Source organism: Schistocerca cancellata, chromosome 3 (genome assembly GCF_023864275.1).
Source record: "Schistocerca cancellata isolate TAMUIC-IGC-003103 chromosome 3, iqSchCanc2.1, whole genome shotgun sequence".
Taxonomy (NCBI): Eukaryota; Metazoa; Arthropoda; class Insecta; order Orthoptera; family Acrididae; genus Schistocerca; species Schistocerca cancellata.
In genome coordinates, this window is record NC_064628.1 from 39,230,842 (window position 1) to 39,251,920 (window position 21,079).

Genomic DNA, 21,079 nt, shown 5'->3' on the forward strand with positions numbered 1-21,079 from the left:
GAGTTCGGACGGCACTCACGTCTTCGTTCACTGAAAGAGTTCGGGGAAAGTGTAGATTACCCGTGGAAGGAGGTCGCTGGTAAAACTCTGTTCCAGTCAGTGAAAGCACAACTCAGACCGAGCAAGACGCCTCTAGACTTGTTATTCGCAGTCTCTAACTACTTTACTACGCGGCAAACTATTTGGTACAGTATTTCAGAGAGGTACAGTATTTCACAGAGGTACTGCTTCTACCGTGATGTTGGCACGACAATCCGCGCGGAGTGGCCGTTTGGTTTGCGCGACCCCTCCAGCCGGAGGTTCGAGACCTCCCTCGTGCATGGGATACGTGTGTTGTTCTTAGCATAAGTTAACAAACAAATTGGTTCAAATTGCTCTGGGCACTATGGGACTTAACATCTGAGGTCATCAGTCCCCTAGAACTTAGAACTGCTTAAACATAACTAACCTAAGGACATCACACACATCTATGCCCGAGGCAGGATTCGAACCTGCGACGGTAGCAGCAGCGCGGTTCCAGACTGAAGCGCCCAGAACCGCTCGGCCGCACCGGCCGGCAGCATAAGTTAGTTTAAGTAGTGTGTAAGTCTAGGGACCGACGATTTCAGCAGTTTGGTCGCTTAGGAATTCATGAACATTCGAACATTTGCCACGAGAGTGCAGCACTAACTAGTCTCTCAGTTACAGAATTTTTTTTTACTCGTTTGATAGAGCGAAATGGGATATGCAATAGCCACAAAGAATTTGAAATAACCAGTCACGATGTGCCAGACGGTTTTCTTCTGGGCCCTCTGTTCTTTCTCAAATACATAAATAATCTTCTAATTGCATTATCGTAACTGTTACAAGACGCAAATTTTGTCCTATTTGCAGATGATGAAAGTATATGAATCAAAAGTAGTACTGGTAATCTTACTGAAAAGGCAGTTAATGAAAAATCTGAAAACATAAACATATGGTTCAAGACAAAAAGATCATCTTTAAAGCTTGAGGAGACCCAGTACATACAATGCAGTACTTCTCATAGAACTCAATTTACAAAAATTGTCATCTCAGAACAATGAAATATCAGAACCAGAAAATCTTAAATTTATGGGACTGCAAGAAGATCATACCTGCAGCGACATTTTCTAAAACAATATTGTACGAGTATTTTAACAACTGCTTCACAATATATTCTCTAAGTCCTTTGAAGAAGTAATGTGAAAACGAAACCAAGCTCTATGAAGACTGTAAAGGTTGAAAATTAATGCAGAAAGAAGTCAAATACATGGATACAAATGTTTTCACAACCCATTCGAGCCATGTTTATTGTCTTCGTGGGTAGCGTGGTGTTGAAACCTGAATTACGTAGCTTTCCTTTCGGTAAACGCTTTTGCTCTACTGAAGAGTATCTTCACAGAAGATCCAAAAATTAATGTTGTACGTTATAATATAATTAATAATAGTAATATAACACAATAATATTTCGTAACGTGAATGGACTACACTCTCTGAAATTGTGAAGGAAGCAAGGATTACACAGAAGGAGCGAAACATTATCTCCAACATGTACAGATACCACACTGCGGCTACAAGAGTTGAAAGCAGCAACTGAGGACGGAATGAGACAGGTGTATAACCTGTCGCCGTACACTGAGTTACGCGAGATAAAGAGACTTGCGCTGGATCGCTTAGCGTGGAGAGCTGCATCAAAGCAGTCTTCAGAATTAAGACAACAACAACAGTGGAAAGCTTTGTATTACGCTTTAATAAAATGTACATCCTTGACCGCTCTCCATAGAAAGGACGGAATGCTGCACTTTTAAAGTACAGTCAGCGCGCGAGCGAGAGACGTAGCACAAACTCGGAATGAGGATGGAGGGGGAAGGAATCCAGCCGTGCCCTATCAAAGGAATCATCCCAGCATTCGTCTTAAGCGATTTAGGGGATCACGGGAAACTTAAATCTCAATGGCCACATGGGTATTTGAACTGCCGTCTCCGTAGAATAGGCATTTTAGCGCCTGTACTGCCATTCAGACACGCATGCGCAACGATGTGCCCGTTTTCGAGGGCGGTTGGTTGGTTGGTTTAAAGATTAAAGATTAAAGGGACCAAACTGCAAAGGTCATCGGTCCCTTGCTTCATAAAAACACAGAGGACAGTGAAACCATACACCAGTCAGGCGAAGCACTAAAATAAAAATTCCGGGGGAAGAAAAGCCCCATGGTCAATGGTAAGACAACACGGAAAACGGAGCACAGCAACAAAAACTACATGGAAAACAAAGGCAGAAGGAATTAAAACTGCACAGCAGAGGACTGTGGCTGGCTGATCACGAAAATAATAGGATGAGCCAGCCACTCTGCAACACGTTAAAACGTCCAGCCTAAAAGATTAGGTTGGAGTCGAATTACAACACAAAACAAAGTAAAAGATACAGCACAAAAGAGGGTGATGTAGTAAAATTAAATGGACCTATAAAAGCCGCTTGCGCGAATAAAACTTAAAACCCGATCTGCCAGAGAGACATTGTCACCTAAAAGAGATGATAAATCACCCTGGAGATTAAATGCACGCCTGAGAGCGGTTAAAAGAGGACATTCCAACAACAGATGGGCCACCGCCATGGTTTCACCACAGCGACAATGAGGGGGGTCCTCTCGACGCAGCAGATGACCGTGCGTCAGCCAAGAGTGACCAATGCGGAGCCTACAGAGAATAACAGAATCCCTGCGAGAGGCCCGCATGGAGGAACCCCACACGGTCGTGGTCTCCTTTACACGCCGCAACTTGTCGGGTACAGACAGAGTGCGCCATTCGTCTGCCCACATCCCAAAGACCCGACGGCGTAACACCGATCGGAGATCAGTTGCCGGGAGGCCGATCTCCAACAGCAGTTTGCGGGTGGCTTCTTTAGCTAACTTGTCGGCGTGTTCGTTTTCCGCTATCCCAACGTGTCCCGGGGTCCATATGAACACCACTGAACGTCCACGCTGTTCAAGAGCATGAACGGACTCCTGGATGGCAACGACAATGGGATGGCGTGGGTAGCACTGGTCAGGAGCCCGCAGACTACTGAGAGTGCGACAACGGGCCACAGCGGACTACTTACGGTTGGCTCTGCAAAGCGACATCGTGCAATGCGTCCTGGCGATTACACGTCGGGCAAGGGGGCTGCGACTCATCCGCGACCGGACTCCATTTGTGGCGCGCATCCCATAGCTTTGCCAGCTCGTTCCGCACCCAGTGGACTTTTCACTCTGGGTACACCTCTCACCGAACTTGGACGGACTCCACGCTTCCGACAGCAGGGAGACACTGCTGCCCCCTGGACACCTGCGTCCAGCGTTTTTACGGCTGCCGATGTCCAAGGCTGCGCCGGGTCGTGTCCTTTCTCACCACCATATCAGTCACAGTCAAAAAGACCGCCCAGTACGGACCCCGCCATTTATCAAGCGATAATCTGAATTCGTCGGCCAAGGTTAGCGACGAACGAACCGGAGGGACGGAATTATACGAAGCCACTCCGTATGTATGACGGCTGCTGGTTAATACATGGATCATTTCTCAGCTGCCTGCGTCCGCTACGCTACGTGAGCCCCTCGCCTCCGTCCTCTGACCGGTTCGTCGTCACCGCAGACCGCGCAACAACTCGCAGCCTCTCCACACCAGCGCAAGCTGCAAAACTGTGTTAACAGTGTAGAGCGTGTGGGTTCGAATCCTGTTAATAGAAGACTGCTTTTCGCCAAAATCGTAACTGGCTACAGTTCACACTCACCGATTGCCAGACAACAGGCCATTGACCTTGCTTGTGTAGCTGTAACTATCGCTAGGGTTGTTGCACGGATGACGGAGAGGTACAGCTGGCTACACCAGGCGACGAAATTTTTTACATGTAGTTCAAGGGTTAGCTGGCACGAATGATGAGTACTATGGACGGCCTGGAAGGCTGTGTCGTCAATATATGGGAACAGGTAGGTAGGAGAGGATAGTTCACGGACATCAGCTGTGTGCAGGAGATAAAGTAGTGGTGACAGGACGAGTCCTTGGGACACATCAGTGACTGGTTAGAAAATACGGGAGTAGGTATTGTTTCTTGTTACGAAGCATCGGATCATAGTTGGAAGGGATGCCATTACGAGGACGCAGTTGCAAACCTCTTAAGGAGGCAGGAAATTTTCTGAGGTCGTGGGGATATTAGGCAATTCTAGACGAGAAAGCTTCGTGCAGGTACGTGTACCGCCCCTAGCGCTCCGTAAATAGAGACATAAAGCACGCAATACTGCCATACACACAACGCAGTGGCAAACTACGAGTATCTACACCAGACTCCCCCAACCGACGACGCAGACCGTCCCGCACTGTACCGAGCGAGGTGTACAGTGGTCGGCACGCAGGGTCTGCTTTCAGGAGGACAGCGGCTCAAGCCTCCGCTAGGTCACCCAGATTTCAGGTTTCCGTTGTTTCCGCAAATGCCAGGATGGTCACTTCGAAAAGGAAACGGTCAATATCCCTGCCCTTAATTCCCTCAATCCAAGTTAGTGCTCCGTCTCTGTCCCGTCGCGGACGGGACTTTAAAGTTGACCACCTTGCTTCCTTCTTTGTTCCGCTTTGTCCCTGCGGTCAGCCGCCGCGCTAGACAAGGTGAGGTGCTTGCGGCGATGCATTTCTCTGATCAGAAATGGAACCTGCAAGGCGATCACTTAAACAGCCCTGACCCAGCTCGGAGCGCCACGAAGCAACTGTGGCACTCGACAAGCGCACACTATATTCGAGAATTACGCTCGGATTTCTCCTCTCTGCGCGCCGGGGCGTTAGGTTATGTTCTTCCAGCGAACCTCTGAGTGTGTATTTTTTCTGCCTATCCCATGTATCTACAGGGCGTCGCCCCTAAGATTCGGCACGCGCATTTCCTTTGGTGTTTCCCACATATTAGCAGTTCCGTTTTTTATCGATACGTATTAACAGGAACAGTTTCTGCATCCGTAGCGTACCGGTAGCGTTACTGCCTACCAAGCAGGGGGCCCGGGTTCGATTCCCGGCAGGGGACGGGGTGTTGTGTGTCCTTCGTCATTATTTTCATCATCACTGACTCGCAAGTCGCCGATGTGGCAATACGGCGGCCCAACTCCCCCGCATGGGGCCTCCTGGCCAACAATGCCATACGATCATTTCATTTCAACAGGGACAGTAGAACAGGGACAGTAACGAGCACTCTGCCAGCGACATCAGCGCCGTGCTGACCCACGCTCACAGCCACCGCCACGCAGAAGCGCTGCTCAGGCGCTGCTGGAGTACTGATTATTCTTCGTCTTTTACGGTTCCTGTCAATACGTATCGATAAAACGAATAACCCACTAGACTAATTTGGGACCGCTCCATCGAGTGGGAAGTCAAAGTTACGATTAAAAAAAAATCACTTTGTTCGTAAAGGAAAACAAACCGACGCTTTCCGTCGAGGCTGGGTGGTCGTATGTCTGACGCGATGAGCAGGATTCGTTTGGGATGCCTGCAGCTATACGCTGCAATAATGAAATTGATGATACGTGCTGAAACACCCGAGAAAATGCGGATAACGACCCGTGGTAGAAGAGACGCGGTATATTTTTTTGGCACACTCTCCAGTTTCACGTAATAATTGTTTTATGTGACACCCGCACACGCTAATGTCTGGGCGAAGAGAGACCAGGAGACGGCGCTGGAGCTCGTGACCTCTGACCTGTGAGTGGCAGGCTGTGCCCGCTGATCAGGAACCGGCTTGCGTCCAACGATATCGCTACTGATTTGCCTGAAAATGGAGCCACGCTATGTTATCTGGACTGTCGACAGGAAACGAGGCAACAACATTCAGTAAATAATGAAGTAAAGGATGAATGTTGCTAAATCAGAGCCCAGTGATATCCTACGACAGGGAGGTGTTTAATACCGATTCAGTCGGCGATGGCATAATTTGGCGAACGTAGTGGCTTTTACCGCTGACTGAATCCGTACTGTGCATTGTCTCGACCTAGGAATACATCATAATTTTAACCAAACTCGGTAAGCATGTAACATACTATCTGGAAATAATACTGCGAAGGCGCCATGCACTTTAGCACAGGGGGAGGCCCGCCCGGTTAGCCGTTCGGTCTAATGCACGGCTTTCCGGGCGGGAAGGAGCACCTGGTCCCCGGCACGAATCCGCCCGGCGGGCTTGTGTCGAGGTCCGGTGACCCGGCCAGTCTGTGGAGGTTTTTAGGCGGTTTTCCATCTGCCACGGCGAATGCGGACTGGTTCCCCTTATTCCGCCTTAGATACACTATGTCGGCGATTGCTGCGGAAACAAGTTCTCCACGTACGCGTACACCACCATTACTCTAACACTCTAACACTCTACACTCGTCTGGTGTGAGACGTTCCCTGTGGGGTCCACTGGGGACCGAACCGCACAATAACCCTGAAAGAGTGGTTCGGTGTGGGGCGGCGGAGGGGTGAAGTGGACTGCGGTAGTCTTCGTGGGGTTGCGGACCACTGCGGCTGCGGCGGCGGCGGAGCCTCTACGTTGTTTCTAGGCCCCGGTTAATATACAATAAAATGTTTTGGCAGACGCCGAAACATGGAAAAATGAAGCATTACTCTTGGCTGCTTAGAACAATTGCATCCAAGGATGGCACAAATAGGACTTACTGAGAGAAACAAAAATGCGCTGCAAGGGAAGATGCACTCGTTGGCAGGGAGCGGGGCTAAGAAGAATGTAAAATGTAAAACTTAACGTATCTTTGCAGTATCTGGAGCAATTTCAAACGAACTTGTTACACTATAACTCGCTAAATGAAAACAAGTACTCCTTCTGTAAGAAACCCATCGGACCGAATCAGGCAGTGGTGCGAATGGGAAGGAGACGAAAATTAATCTAAAATGTCGAGTTTGTAGGCTGTTTCGTGACAGTCCCAGTGATGTTTAGACGAAAAGAACGAGTACAGCTCACTACAACTAAAGAGATTGCCTACTCTGCACTTGTCCGTCCTGTGTTAAGAGTATTGCTGTGTGGCGTAGAATCCTTACCGGATAGGATCGATGGAGGACATCGAAGAAGTCCAAAGAAGGGCAGTTGGTTTTGTATTATCGTGAAATAGGGGAGAGAATGTCACGGATGTGATAAGTGAGTTGAGGTGGCAATCATTGAAACAAAAGTGTTTTTCGTTACGGCGAGATCTTTTCACGAAAGTTCAATCGCCAAATTTCTCCTCCGCATGCAAAAATGTCTTACTGACGGCAACCTACAACGGAAGAAATCATCATCAAAATAAAATAAGCGAGACCAGTGGAAGGGTAGAAAAAAAGCTCGAATGAGGTTCGTTGCACTTTCTGCCAGCAGTCGTTTACATGTGGCTCTAAAAGAACGATTAGGGTTTAATGTCCCGTCGACATCGAGGTCATGAGAGACGGAACAGAGATGGGACGCAAGCTCGGATTGTTTCAAGGATGGGGAAAAGAGATCGGCCGTGTACCCTTTCAAAGGAACCACCTCGGCATTTGCCTGGAGCGATTTAGAGAAATCACGAAAAACCTCATCCTGAATGGCCGGACGCAAATTTCAACCGTCGTCCTCCAGAATGCGAGTCCAGTGTGCTTAACCAGTGCACCATCTCGCTCGGTCAGAACACTATAGAGCGGATCAAACGCGCGAGAAATCTTTCTCCCCTATATTTACAAGCTGAGAAAATGGAATACGCTAGTTATAGCCGATAAATCAAGAAGATTCTGTTATTCTTTTATACAAGTTCCCTTGTGTCTACTGAAGAAGGGACTAAATAATAAAAAATTCACTTCGTAACTCAGTCCTCGAATGTGTAGGTGTATGGAACTGTCGACACGATGCATTTAACAGGAGAATACTTATAAGGAACTGTGGAGAGCTACATCCCAGCTGACGTGGCGGTACTTGTGTACGGTGACATTCTATGTTGCGGCTCCCGCAACTCCTTGTCTTGTGGGAAACTTGTGTTGGTCCGTGCGGGTGTCTACGGTATAATGAAAGGAAACGACTCAAAATTCTCGTGAGAGACGCTGTGGCGTCTACTGGGAAGACGAGGGAGTGCTGGAAGGGATAGCATTTCTGAGCGTGTCGCAGTAATGTTTCCTAGAACCAACACGCGGGCTACGCCGGATATGAACCTGCGGCCGGTTTAATGACCGCTGCTTCGGCACGCAGGACAACCACTTGTGGCTGCGCAGCCGTTTCTTCGATGCCGTTCCACTACTGAAGTAGAGTTTTCGCTAAGAAGGGCGTCCAAGATGAAGAAATCAGTCACAGACATCGATTTTCTACGAGGATTTTTCCTTTCCACCGCGGAGCATTGCAACAAAGAGTGATAGGCGTCTTCCAGAGGTAAGTGAAGAGATCGAGACTGCTATATCCTTTCCTCCTCGGGCGCACATAAGCCGATCTTAGACTCATCATCGCATATATCAGCAGCATTGACAACTGCTTCAGGAATCAACTGCACCGCATCCAACTCACACCAACCGCATCGAAAGCGTGAGGTGAAGAGGAGAACACCGCTAATTTTTCTTCGGTATCACAAATCGGCGTCATTGCACAAGTCCTGTATTGAGAGATCTGCTGTTGACTAAACTGTATCCTGTCGGTTTCAACTGCTTCGTTATTATCTGAGAAGAACTGCAAGACATACCCTCTCATACACGGCTTTCAGTCAAGTCGAGCCTCAGCCTTTAATATGAAGCTACTAGTGAAGCGTTTACAATGCTGCGTGACGTTTACAGTGCTACGTGAAGTTGTTTACCAGATGTGAACTGCTCATGTAACTGCATCTTATTACTAGTTATCAATATAAGAGCACTAATATTTCTAAAATGCTAATAAAAAAATTAAGAAAAAGCTCTTGAGTGTACGGTCGTACAAGTGTTCCGCCAGAAATCACAAACGTGGGGAATCAGAAAACGTCGAGTTCATTTCGCTCGCTGACGTTAGCATACAAGTATCGAGTTTGCATCGGAACACTTTGCACACGGCTTTCTTTCCATCATCGAAAACTCTCCGTTAGTTATACATATTAACAAGTGTCAATTTCGAGAGTTACCTGCAGTAATGATACACGCACACTACTGAAAACATTATTCTGATTACAGCAGGGAAAAAACTAATTCACAAAATAAGGACTATCACTATCATAAAGTTCTAGTAAAATTCACTGGTACAATGTCCATGTCTGTTTCGTCTTCCGTAGTATTTTGTAGTTCGTCATTCCCCCAGGCGACATCTTAACTTGATTCCGCTTGTTCTCCCTTCCTATGCACTCGCATGTGATCGCTCTACCGATGTCTGCAGCAGCAAACAAGTGTTGACTTCCTCGCAGGATCTAAATTTCTCAGTACCCATTAACATCGATACTCCTAACTTCTTCAGAACTACGTACAAAAGTTCATAAACACTGACATATGTCGTCCCCGACAGAGGAGTAATTCAGTACGTGCTTTTTTACCCTACAGCACCAAATGGATTTAGTCTTCGACATGTTGTGGTTTTCTTTTCGGGACATTACGTATTCATATCTCATTCTACTCCACTCCGCCCGGCCATCCAGATTTAGGTTTCCCGTGACTTCCCTAAATCGCGTTAGGCAAGTTTTTTTCTCTTTATTGTAATTTTTATCACCTTACACAAGGCGGGCTGTCAGCAGCTGAGTACGCCGCTCTTCAGCCTTGAGATTTACAATATGTAAGAAATACAGGGGACACAGAGAATACAATCAAAAATTGTGGGCAAAACAATGTAGACACCAAAAAACAAAAAAACACGGCGCCGTTCACGCCTGACGAGAAAACAGCACTGACACTAGTGGACACGGCGCACAAAACAGGGATGATGGCGATGGTACACGTGAACAGTGGCGGCGTTTCGGCGAACAAACACTAAACACAAACGAAGGCACACACACGAGACACTAATGGTGATGACCTCCGGCGTGCGAATGTTCACTGAATGTGTGCGAGTCCGGGGACCTGCCAAGATAGGAGGAGGAGGAAGGGGAGTGGGAGAGGGAGAGGGGAGAGCAGAGATGCCATGGGCAGGGGAGAGTGGGGGAGGGAGGAAGGGGGAGGGGAAGCCCGGGGGGAAGAGGGGTGGAGGACGGGGGACGGGGGAAAAAGGAAAGAGAAGGGAGGGAGGGTGCCAAAAGGAAAGGAAACAGGGAGTGGGGGGGAGGACCAAAGTTGATAGGAGGGGTAAATGGAAGGGAGGAGGACATCATCAGGGAGGGGGAGCTGGCGGAAGCCACCTTGGGAGAGGGTGAGGAGGGTGGAGAGATGGAGACCAGGTGGGACGTGCGAATACAGGCGCGGCAGCGGGCGGGGGTGGGAGAGGAGCGGGGAGACGAGCGGGTGAGGAGGATCGAGTTTGCGGGAGGTGTACAGGATCCGTATCCTCTCAAGGAAAAGGAGGAGGTGGGGGAAGGGGAGGAGATCGTAGAGGATCCGCGTGGGGGAGGGGAGACGGATGCGATAGGCGAGGCGGAGAGCATGGCGTTCAAGGATTTGGAGGGATTTGTAAAAGGTAGGGGGGGGGGGCGGAGATCCAAGCCGGATGGGCATAACAAAGGATAGGGCGGATGAGGGATTTATAGGTGTGGAGGATGGTGGAGGGGTCCAGACCCCACGTACGGCCGGAGAGGAGCTTGAGGAGACTGAGGCGGGAGCGTGCCTTGGCTTGGATTGTCTGGAGATGGGGAGTCCAGGAGAGGCGACGGTCGAGGGTGACGCCAAGGTACTTAAGGGTGGGAGTGAGGGCGATAGGACGGCCATAGATGGTGAGATAGAAATCAAGGAGGCGGAAGGAAGGGGTGGTGTTGCCTACAATGATCGCCTGGGTTTTGGAGGGATTGACCTTGAGCAACCACTGGTTGCACCAAGCGGTGAACCGTTAGGCAAGTGTCAGGATGGTTCCTTTCATAGGGAACAGCCCATTTCCTCCCTCGAGCTCCGTCTCCAATGACCTTGTTGTCGACGGGACGTTTAACCCTAATCTTGCTTCCTTCTCACTCACGTATAAAGGGAAGCGACCGTCAATCAGTCTGTCGACGAAGACGTTTTTCTTTTCCTTGAACGGCCGTTGTTGTATTTCACACGAGAGACCTGCTGAGACGCGAGTAATTAGCGTGCCGGCAGTATCGGGTGGCGAGGGGAGCAAGGTCGCGTCGCGCGCCGCGGCTCTTCCTGACGGCCGGCGAGGTCGGCTGCCTCGCCTTGGCTTTCCTTTCGTACCGAGAGGAATGCCTGCCGCAGAACGTAATGCTATCTCGATAAGCGCTGATGCCAGCCCGCTGACAATGCTTTATGCGAGCCCCTCTTCACGAGAACACGCGCCGCTAACCTGCTGCCGTGCTTCCATCAGCGCCTCTTTATGTTTCCTTTTTATCAGTCAGTCTTTTCTGCGCTGTGCTGATCCTTCCACACTTCCTCGTAACACACACCCGCCTCCGCTTCTACTTATTTATTCCACGACACCGTAGCACGTCACGCGTCAACCTTGCGCCTCCTTCCGTAGTTTCATTCGTCCACCGGTGCAATTTTCTACGTAACCTACTGGTTGCGAGACGCAGCTGCAGGCGTAATTTGATACCGCCGTAGCGCGAGAAGAATTTTCGTGTTTAATACGGTGTGCGTGGGCATCTGCTGTATTTTCTGAAGACGGGCCTAGCTGGTATGTTCCCTTTACCTCCTGAACACTGGTACGGTTAATAATGGCACCAGAGGTACTGCCGAGAGGCAGAAGGACAAAGTGAAATGCAGTCAGTCTGAAAGTGGCCGGATCCGAAGGGTTTGACTGTGGCGGAGGCGAAACCGCTGCTTTGCTGAAAGGCCTAAATGTTTCCCAGAGCTGTACGGGTAAGAAGGTTGGGGAATTCGAGCACAGGTTTCTGCAGAGAAAAGATTTTAGTTTTTCTTGAGCGCCCGATGGGAGACGGTGATAATTCGACGTATACGGAGTTTTAGTGGGGGACAATCGTGCAGTATCGGCCTGCTTAGGTTTATCGACTTTACTGTGTAACTGTGGTGGTTAATCGGAATATTAATATACCATTCTCTTGCCTCAAGACGTGTCCAATAAAATGAACTGAGTTAAGATTTTTAGTGCTTCATTACATCGAAAGTAAGAGGGCCACGATTCCAAGGCTTGTAGAAATTTTCTTGCTATATCGGCCATTATCTTTCCTGTGATAATATCGGTTGGGCAACGGCCTTGCCGCAGTGGATACACCGGTTCCCGTGAGATCACCGAAGTTAAGCGCTGTCGGGCGTGGTTGGCACTTGGATGGGTGACCATCCACGCCGCCGTGCGCTATTGCCATTTTTTCGGGGTGCACTCAGCCTCGTGATGCCAATTGAGGACCTACTCGACCGAATAGTAGCGGCTTCGGTCGAGAATACCATCATAACGACCGGCAGAGCGGTGTGCTGACCCCACGCCCCTCCTATCCGCATCCTCCACTGAGGATGACACGGCGGTCGGATGGTCCCGGTAGGCCACTCGTGGCCTGACGACGGAGTTCTTTTTTTGTGGCAATATCGGTTGCTAATGACACACTGCACTGATACTTACCGCGTAATAAGCAAGGGTACTTATAGTTACTATTTCAGCTCAATTCACCAATGTTCACTCTTTGACAGAGATCGCAAATAAAATAGAAAATATTCTCGTGGTCCGCACATCCAACACGCGCCCAGCCTCTATACTTGTTACAGAGCACCCATGCCTCTTCAAATGATTCCAACACGTAATGTACGTTTCACAGTCTTCTGTCGACCCTTATTTCCAGTACACTACAGTTTTATTCGCCGCTTTGTAATTGAAAAATGATTCAAATGGCTCTAACCACTATGGGATTTAACATCTGAGGTCATCAGTCCCCTAGACTTAGAACTACGTAAACCTAACTAACCTGAGGACATCACACACATCCATGCCCGAGGCAGGATTCGAACCTGCGACCGTAGCAGCCGCGTGGTTCCGGACCGAAGCGCCTAGAACCGCTAGGCCACCGCGGCCGGCGGCGCATCTTCTACTGTCCACCCGAAACTGGCAGGAACGGCGCTTCTGTTCTCTCCTGATAGAGGCCAGTCCTGTCGTGGTGCGGTTGCGGTCCTAGTCAGCGTGCTATTGGCTCACAGCCTTCTCTGCGGTTACGCTGTTGATCTCCGTGCCGGCGCTTGTCGTTACGCCGGAACATGGAGCACCCGACTTGAGTTCAGCTTTCTTAAGGGGCTCCGGAAAGGCTCAAAATCATGAAAAGTTCAATTTTTACTTTTTTGCGTTTTCTGAATCTGCAGACTATTACCTTTTAATAGATATATAATTTATTCAATTCCGAAGACTACAACTATTTTTAAATTTTTTTTGAAATGTGTTCTAAATGGGCGTGACCCACTGTGGCGCTGTTGAACTGCTGTCAAATGGTGTTATTATTAACATCCGTGTTCATCAGGTACATTTTAGTGATGTGAGATAAAGTATGTGTTCTGGCTAACCTGTGATGGTTCAATATATATCGCTGGTGTGATTGTCGATTGTTTCATGTTTATTTACTCTGTCGTTATCTCGAAAATATTCGTAATTAATTCTGTTTCTTGAGTTTCTGTTTTGTTGAAGTATAATAATGAGTAAAAGTAAAGTTATTAGAAATCCTCTGAAGGCTTTTAAGAAAAGGAGAAATGTTGGAAAGCCAAAGGTATGTGTTATTACTGTAAATAATAACATTCTAACATGGTACGAGCGATGCTTGCTTTAGACAAGGAACGCCTTCGGGCTGCAGACAGGGCTGTAAAGAGTCTAGAAATACAAGCAAGAGTAAACAGGAGGAGGAACAAGAAGAAGCTGGAGGAGGAGTTTGCAGAGGAGGAAGATAATCCATCCTATGGACCTGGAATGCACTAAAAAGTTAATCCAATCTTTGTCGCTCGATTCCCAAAACTTTTATTTTCTCATACTAATTACATGTTTTCTAAGGATCTTCCAAACATATTTGTTTCAAACTTTCAGTGAATGTTACACAGTACCTTCTGCATAATTTAACACAGCCTTTTTCCAAAAAACTGTATATTTTTGAATATATAAATAAAACATTGCAAAAAATGTTGTGAATTTTCATTACAATTGAAAAAAAAATCATCTTTAATAACTGAACTAAAATTTTGTAAAATCCCTGTGTTACGTTGTAGCCCATATTCCAATAAATAATCTGTAAAAAGTTCAACTTCCTACCTCAAACACTTTGTGAGGAAAGATGTAATTTATAAGAGTTATTTTAACATTGCAAGTATAGGGCGTTGCGGAGCCCCTTAAACTCTGTTTCAAGCTTTATTTACTTACAGCTTCTAATGTCTTCTCTTCGATGCCGATCTTTCTCTTTTACAATTGCTGAAAACGCTTTAGTTGCCACCCTCGCGGTTATTTTCTTAGACATGACTTTGCTCACAGCCATTCTCATGCACTCTTCATTCCGTTTTCCTTTAACTTTTTTCTCATTTTCCAACCTTTAAATCTGAAAAGAAGTAGGAAGCAGGAATATAATTTCCTAATTACAATTACTTCCAGCCGATACTATCTTTCATGCGCTAAGTGCTACAGCAACAGCATCAGCCACTCAAAGCAGAAAAAGCACTGCAGAGAGGAAGAAGATATTCGAGTTCAGTGCACATGGACACACAAGCTTGTTTCTGCTGACAGCACACTTCTGCCATTTAGAGGCGGAAAGGGAGATCACAGTAGCGCCCAAAGTGAAATGTATGTTGAAAAAGCAATGACGAAAATAACAGAAAGGTCCAAAAGAACGGATTAAAATCCAATGTTAAATGATTCCACACCGTTATTCTCAGTGATTCCGCCTAGGTAGCTGAGTGGTCGACACGGCTTGCCGACACGCGGTGATCCCGGGTTCGATTCCCGGTACTGCCAGGGATATTTTTCTCGATAGGAGGACTGGAACTGGGTGCACTCGGCCTCGTGATAGCAACTGAGGAGATACTCGACGTATTAGCAGCGGTTCTCAGATCAAGAAGCCCGTCAACGGCAGGGAGAGCGGCGTGCTGACCACGTGCCCCTCCATACAGCACCTAGTGACATTTCTTGCAGAGGATCACACGACACGACACGACACGACACGACACAACACAGTGGCAGCAGTAACTACCCAACACTGTCTCGTGAGTTAAACTGAAACTGGCGATTGTCACCTAGTGATGGTTTCAGAAGTAGAGGAGTGTGAGCAGTTGGCCAGAGTTCCGCGGGTAATACACTCCTGGAAATGGAAAAAAGAACACATTGACACCGGTGTGTCAGACCCACCATACTTGCTCCGGACCCTGCGAGAGGGCTGTACAAGCAATGATCACACGCACGGCACAGCGGACACACCAGGAACCGCGGTGTTGGCCGTCGAATGGCGCTAGCTGCGCAGCATTTGTGCACCGCCGCCGTCAGTGTCAGCCAGTTTGCCGTGGCATACGGAGCTCCATCGCAGTCTTTAACACTGGTAGCATGCCGCGACAGCGTGGACGTGAACCGTATGTGCAGTTGACGGACTTTGAGCGAGGGCGTATAGTGGGCATGCGGGAGGCCGGGTGGACGTACCGCCGAATTGCTCGACACGTGGGGCGTGAGGTCTCCACAGTACATCGATGTTGTCGCCAGTGGTCGGCGGAAGGTGCACGTGCCCGTCGACCTGGGACTGGACCGCAGCGACGCACGGATGCACGCCAAGACCGTAGGATCCTACGCAGTGCCGTAGGGGACCGCACCGCCACTTCCCAGCAAATTAGGGACACTGTTGCTCCTGGGGTATCGGCGAGGACCATTCGCAACCGTCTCCATGAAGCTGGGCTACGGTCCCGCTCACCGTTAGGCCGTCTTCCGCTCACGCCCCAACATCGTGCAGCCCGCCTCCAGTGGTGTCGCGACAGGCGTGAATGGAGGGACGAATGGAGACGTGTCGTCTTCAGCGATGAGAGTCGCTTCTGCCTTGGTGCCAATGATGGTCGTATGCGTGTTTGGCGCCGTGCAGGTGAGCGCCACAATCAGGACTGCATACGACCGAGGCACACAGGGCCAACACCCGGCATCATGGTGTGGGGAGCGATCTCCTACACTGGCCGTACACCACTGGTGATCGTCGAGGGGACACTGAATAGTGCACGGTACATCCAAACAGTCATCGAACCCATCGTTCTACCATTCCTAGACCGGCAAGGGAACTTGCTGTTCCAACAGGACAATGCACGTCCGCATGTATCCCGTGCCACCCAACGTGCTCTAGAAGGTGTAAGTCAACTACCCTGGCCAGCAAGATCTCCGGATCTGTCCCCCATTGAGCATGTTTGGGACTGGATGAAGCGTCGTCTCACGCGGTCTGCACGTCCAGCACGAACGCTGGTCCAACTGAGGCGCCAGGTGGAAATGGCATGGCAAGCCGTTCCACAGGACTACATCCAGCATCTCTACGATCGTCTCCATGGGAGAATAGCAGCCTGCATTGCTGCGAAAGGTGGATATACACTGTACTAGTGCCGACATTGTGCATGCTCTGTTGCCTGTGTCTATGTGCCTGTGGTTCTGTCAGTGTGATCATGTGATGTATCTGACCCCAGGAATGTGTCAATAAAGTTTCCCCTTCCTGGGACAATGAATTCACGGTGTTCTTATTTCAATTTCCAGGAGTGTATTTCTTTCATTTACAGCAGTGCAGGTACGTCAGACAGCGCGGCTCAGTCCGCCTTGAGCACGTTGGTCCGCAGCTCGTGCTCGTTCGGTGGCATTCTCGTTTCCCGCGCCCGGGTTCGATTCCCGGCGGGGTCAGGGATTTTCTCTGCCTAATGATGACTGGGTGTTGTGTGCTGTCCTTAAGTTATTTAGGTTTAAGCAGTTCTAAGTTCTAGGGGACTGATGACCATAGATGTTAAGTCCCATAGTGCTCAGAGCCATTTGAACCATTTTTGAGCACGTGGATTGCTACCGCGAAAGATCGTCGGCGACCACGTAAACGAATTGTACTTTTCAATAACAGTGAAGTCAAAACGTAAAATTTCAGAAACTTTTTTGGCTACTGATCGACTCTTCCGTATTACACAACAATGAAAGCGAAGAATAGTTCCAGGCGAAAAGTACATCCGGACTGGTGTGAAAATAGGCATTCCAGAGGGGAACGCGGCGAGGATTCCGCAAACGTACTCAGTGAGTGCCACAGTGGCCCCTTATAAAGATGAAATGTACATCAAATACGACAATTTTTACACTAATGGAAGAAGGCGCGTGCATGACAGCGCCAGGGTAAAGAGGCAGCATAACTTGTAACAAATATGAAAATGTAAATACACTGAAGATCACAAGGTAATTCTTAGGCTGTTATAGCCATGCATCATCAACCAGAAAAGCAGCTTACAAACACTCGTTTACAGCTATCACTTTGCTTCACTGTAGATCTGCCGGTGTCAGGGTCATGTAACACGTTATTTCATCTTATTAATTATGTATACAGCAAATAACGGCTTGCTTCTTGGCTTCTGTCCCGGGTTGTTCGCACGACATTTGTTTAACGAGTTCCTTAACGTTACGTTAGCACGAGTGACTCGCAGTGTCAAAATTTTACTCGTTATTGCTGTTCCGTCGGCCGAAGAACCTGAGACAGAAGCCAACAAACAAAATTTCAACAACAGGCCACGAAAGCCTCAAAAATTTTATATATAAATAGTCCTACAACGAAATCAGCTACTGGAGTAGGAGTTGGCCACTAGTACATAATACCGAGCGAGGTGGCGCAGTGGCTAGCACACTGGACTCGCATTCGGGAGGATCACGATTCAATCCCGCGTCCGGCCATCCTGATTTAGGTTTTCCGTGATTTCCCTAAATCACTCCAGGCAAATCCCGGGATGGTTCCTCTGAAAGGGCACGGCCGACTTCCTTCCCCATCCTTTCCTAATTCGATGAGACCGATGACCACGCTGTCTGGTCTCCTTCCCCAACCAACCAAACCAACTAGTACATAATATTCTTAAACTATACTTTATTAGTAGCTAAACTTTTTATGCCGGCTGGCAAGTTGTTTTAATTTTTTTTTCTTTTCTTTCTGCGAGTTTTCTACACCGTGCGCCGTCCCTCGCATCCAAGTTTCCACCTGCTTCTACCTTGCCAGGCCTCCTCTTGCACGGTCCTCTCCTGAATCGCTCGCCCCACTCCATTGTTCCAAAGCAGCCGTGTCTTCCTCTTTTTCTGAGTCGTAGAGGTATCAAGTGCCATATTTTAGAAGTTTCAAAAGTGTGTTCGTAAGTAATGGACACCTCTGCAGACGAAAGTAAGTGACTTTGTATCTTTACGAAGATTATTCTTATCTCGATTACTGATTCCAAGAATGGAGCTTTTGCTTTGAAAAAGAGATAGATTTTATAGGGTAAACGTGATTAAGGAATAAAGATATTGCGAAGCAGTTGCTTGAACATCCCTCTGCTGGACTTTTTGTGCGTCAAGACAGACCGCAGTGTCCCGTAACCCGGTTACCGAACAAGCAATCAAATGACCGGACCGCCGGCGGACCAAAGTAAGATTCGGAAAGAAGGAGAAGAACAACTAAATGAGTACGAAGAGCGTGACGATGAAGATGGTGATAATGATGATGGAGACGGAGAGGGTATCTATAATTATGATAGTGATACAGCTAACACAATGGGAAGGTAAATCAAACCATAAGGCCAAAGTAGCCTGGGAATACATCAAACAACAACAGAACACGTGCTGTCAACTCGAAATCTCTGCAGCAGTTTAATCTCGTTTCGTTACCCCTACTCAAGGGCAGAATTAACTTCCCAGCTTGACCAAGCGTTTGTCAGACGACACCTGTAACAGCCGTGTCAGAGATGTAAGATAAAGTGGAGGGGCAGAAGCAAAGGGAGGGCGCCCTTTGTTCCGCACTGCAGGGCGCGTGCAGCGTTAACCACTAACCGCCAGTAACTGCCACGCAGCTACGATGCCTGACACGAGATTTAAGGAACAAATCACCGACCTTTTCAGTCAGCATTACACCAAACAGATGGGCACTGATATGCGTCCTGGGCCACTTACGCTTTTGTTGGTTAATAGTACCAACAATAAAGGGAAACCCAGCACGCAAAAGAAATCTGTCACAAATATACAGTCCGCAGCTCGTGGTCGTGCGGTGGCGTTCTCGCTTCCCACGCCCGGGTTCCCGGGTTCGATTCCCGGCGGGGTCAGGGATTTTCTCTGCCTCGTGATGACTGGGTGTTGTGTGATGTCCTTAGGTTAGTTAGGTTTAAGTAGTTCTAAGTTCTAGGGGACTGATGACCATAGATGTTAAATCCCATAGTGCTCAGAGCCATTTGAACAAATATACAAACACACAGGACACAAGCACGCATAACACTTATAAGTGTAAGTTGAACTAGAAACCCCCGTAACAACAAGCAAATGGTACGCTCTCACTTACAACAACAACGCAACCCACAGAATAGGCAACACATTCAAAAAACGAGGACTAAAAAACGGCCTACGTGGCAGATAACTCAATACAGAGAAATCTAAGAGCAATCAAGACAAGCACAGACAAACACACCACACCTCTTATTTACTAAATAACATGCCAAGATTGTATTAAATTTACTTGTATATAGAATAGACAAGCAGAAACTTTAATACCAGATACACAGAACACAGAAGAGCATTAAAAAGTAACAGCTGTCATTCTACATTTGCTGAACATCTTATGAACAAAAACACGGCCCGACAAACAGCAACACTGGCTTCAAAATTCTCAGCTCCTCACAAAAACTAATAACTGAAGAAAACTATCGAAGACAGAACGCCATAAATGAAGGAAAACAAGTAATAAATGAGTACACAGTTCTCTGCTGTAATGGGACTCTGTTCTCTGCCCTCAAGGAAACTGCCTACACTACGCTTGTCCGTCCTCTTTTAGAACGCTGCTGCGCGATGTCCGATCCTTACCAGAGAGGACTGACGGAGGACATCGAAAAAGTTCAAAGAAAGGTAGCACGTTTTGTATTATCGCGAAATATGGGAGAGTGTGTCACAGAAATGATACAGGATGTGGGTTGGGCATCATTAAAAAAAGGCGTTTTTCGTTGTAACGGAATGTTATCACGAAATTTCAATCACCAACTTTCTCCTCCGAATGCGAAAAGATTTTCTTGACAACGACCTACATAAGGAGGAACGAACACCACGATAAAATAAGGGAAATCAGAGCTGGTACGGAAAGATGTAGGTGTTCATTTTTCCGCTCGCTATACGAGATTGGAGTAATAGAGAATTGTGAAGGTGGTTCGATGAACCCTCTGCCAGGCACTTAAATGTGATTTGCAGAGTATCGATGTAGATGTAGAAAGAACTATCAGACAATAGCAATCCATAAAAACCCTAACCTCATTCCAAACACACACACACGCACACACACACACACACACACACACACACACACACACACACACACACAATAAATAAAAAATACAGTAGTAAATAAAAATAAACAGGAAATACTTAATAAATAAAACTCTCTCTCTCTCTCTCCTCTCTCTCTCTCTCTCTCTCCCCCACACACGCACACAAATAACTGTTCTACATTAAATTCTATACGCCTGCAGATGGCAAACTGTGAAACAAAACAACGGCCTTAAATTTTATAAAATCCAAGAAGAAATCCACAGCATGTTGTAACGAAGTATATGTACAAAATTTCGTTTGTCTTTTAAAAATGTATAAATACTGCGTTAAAAACTAAAATTTGTATGTGTAAAAGTAGTAAATAGTATTTTTCCTGTTTTACAGAAGACAACAACAATTTCATGTGGTCATTCCACTTAAGATTGTTCTGGATAGTTACTCCTAGATATTTTACGGTAGTTACTGTTTCCAGCGGCTTGTCATCGGCAGTGTAGCTATACAGTAGTGGGTATCTTTTCCTATGCATGCGCAATAAGTTACGTTTAGGCCGTGCGGTTCCCCCCGTCAGAGGTTCGATTCCTCCCTCCGGCAGGCGCACGCGCGCGCGCTTGTGTGTGTGTGTCTGTGTGTG

The 21,079-nt window shown here is 47.7% G+C and overlaps 1 pseudogene; it reads left to right on the forward strand.

Annotated features, from left to right (window-relative positions):
- Nucleotides 1–12,215: 12,215 nt before the first annotated feature.
- On the forward strand, nucleotides 12,216–12,333 carry LOC126177690 (5S ribosomal RNA; annotated as a pseudogene).
- Nucleotides 12,334–21,079: the final 8,746 nt, after the last annotated feature.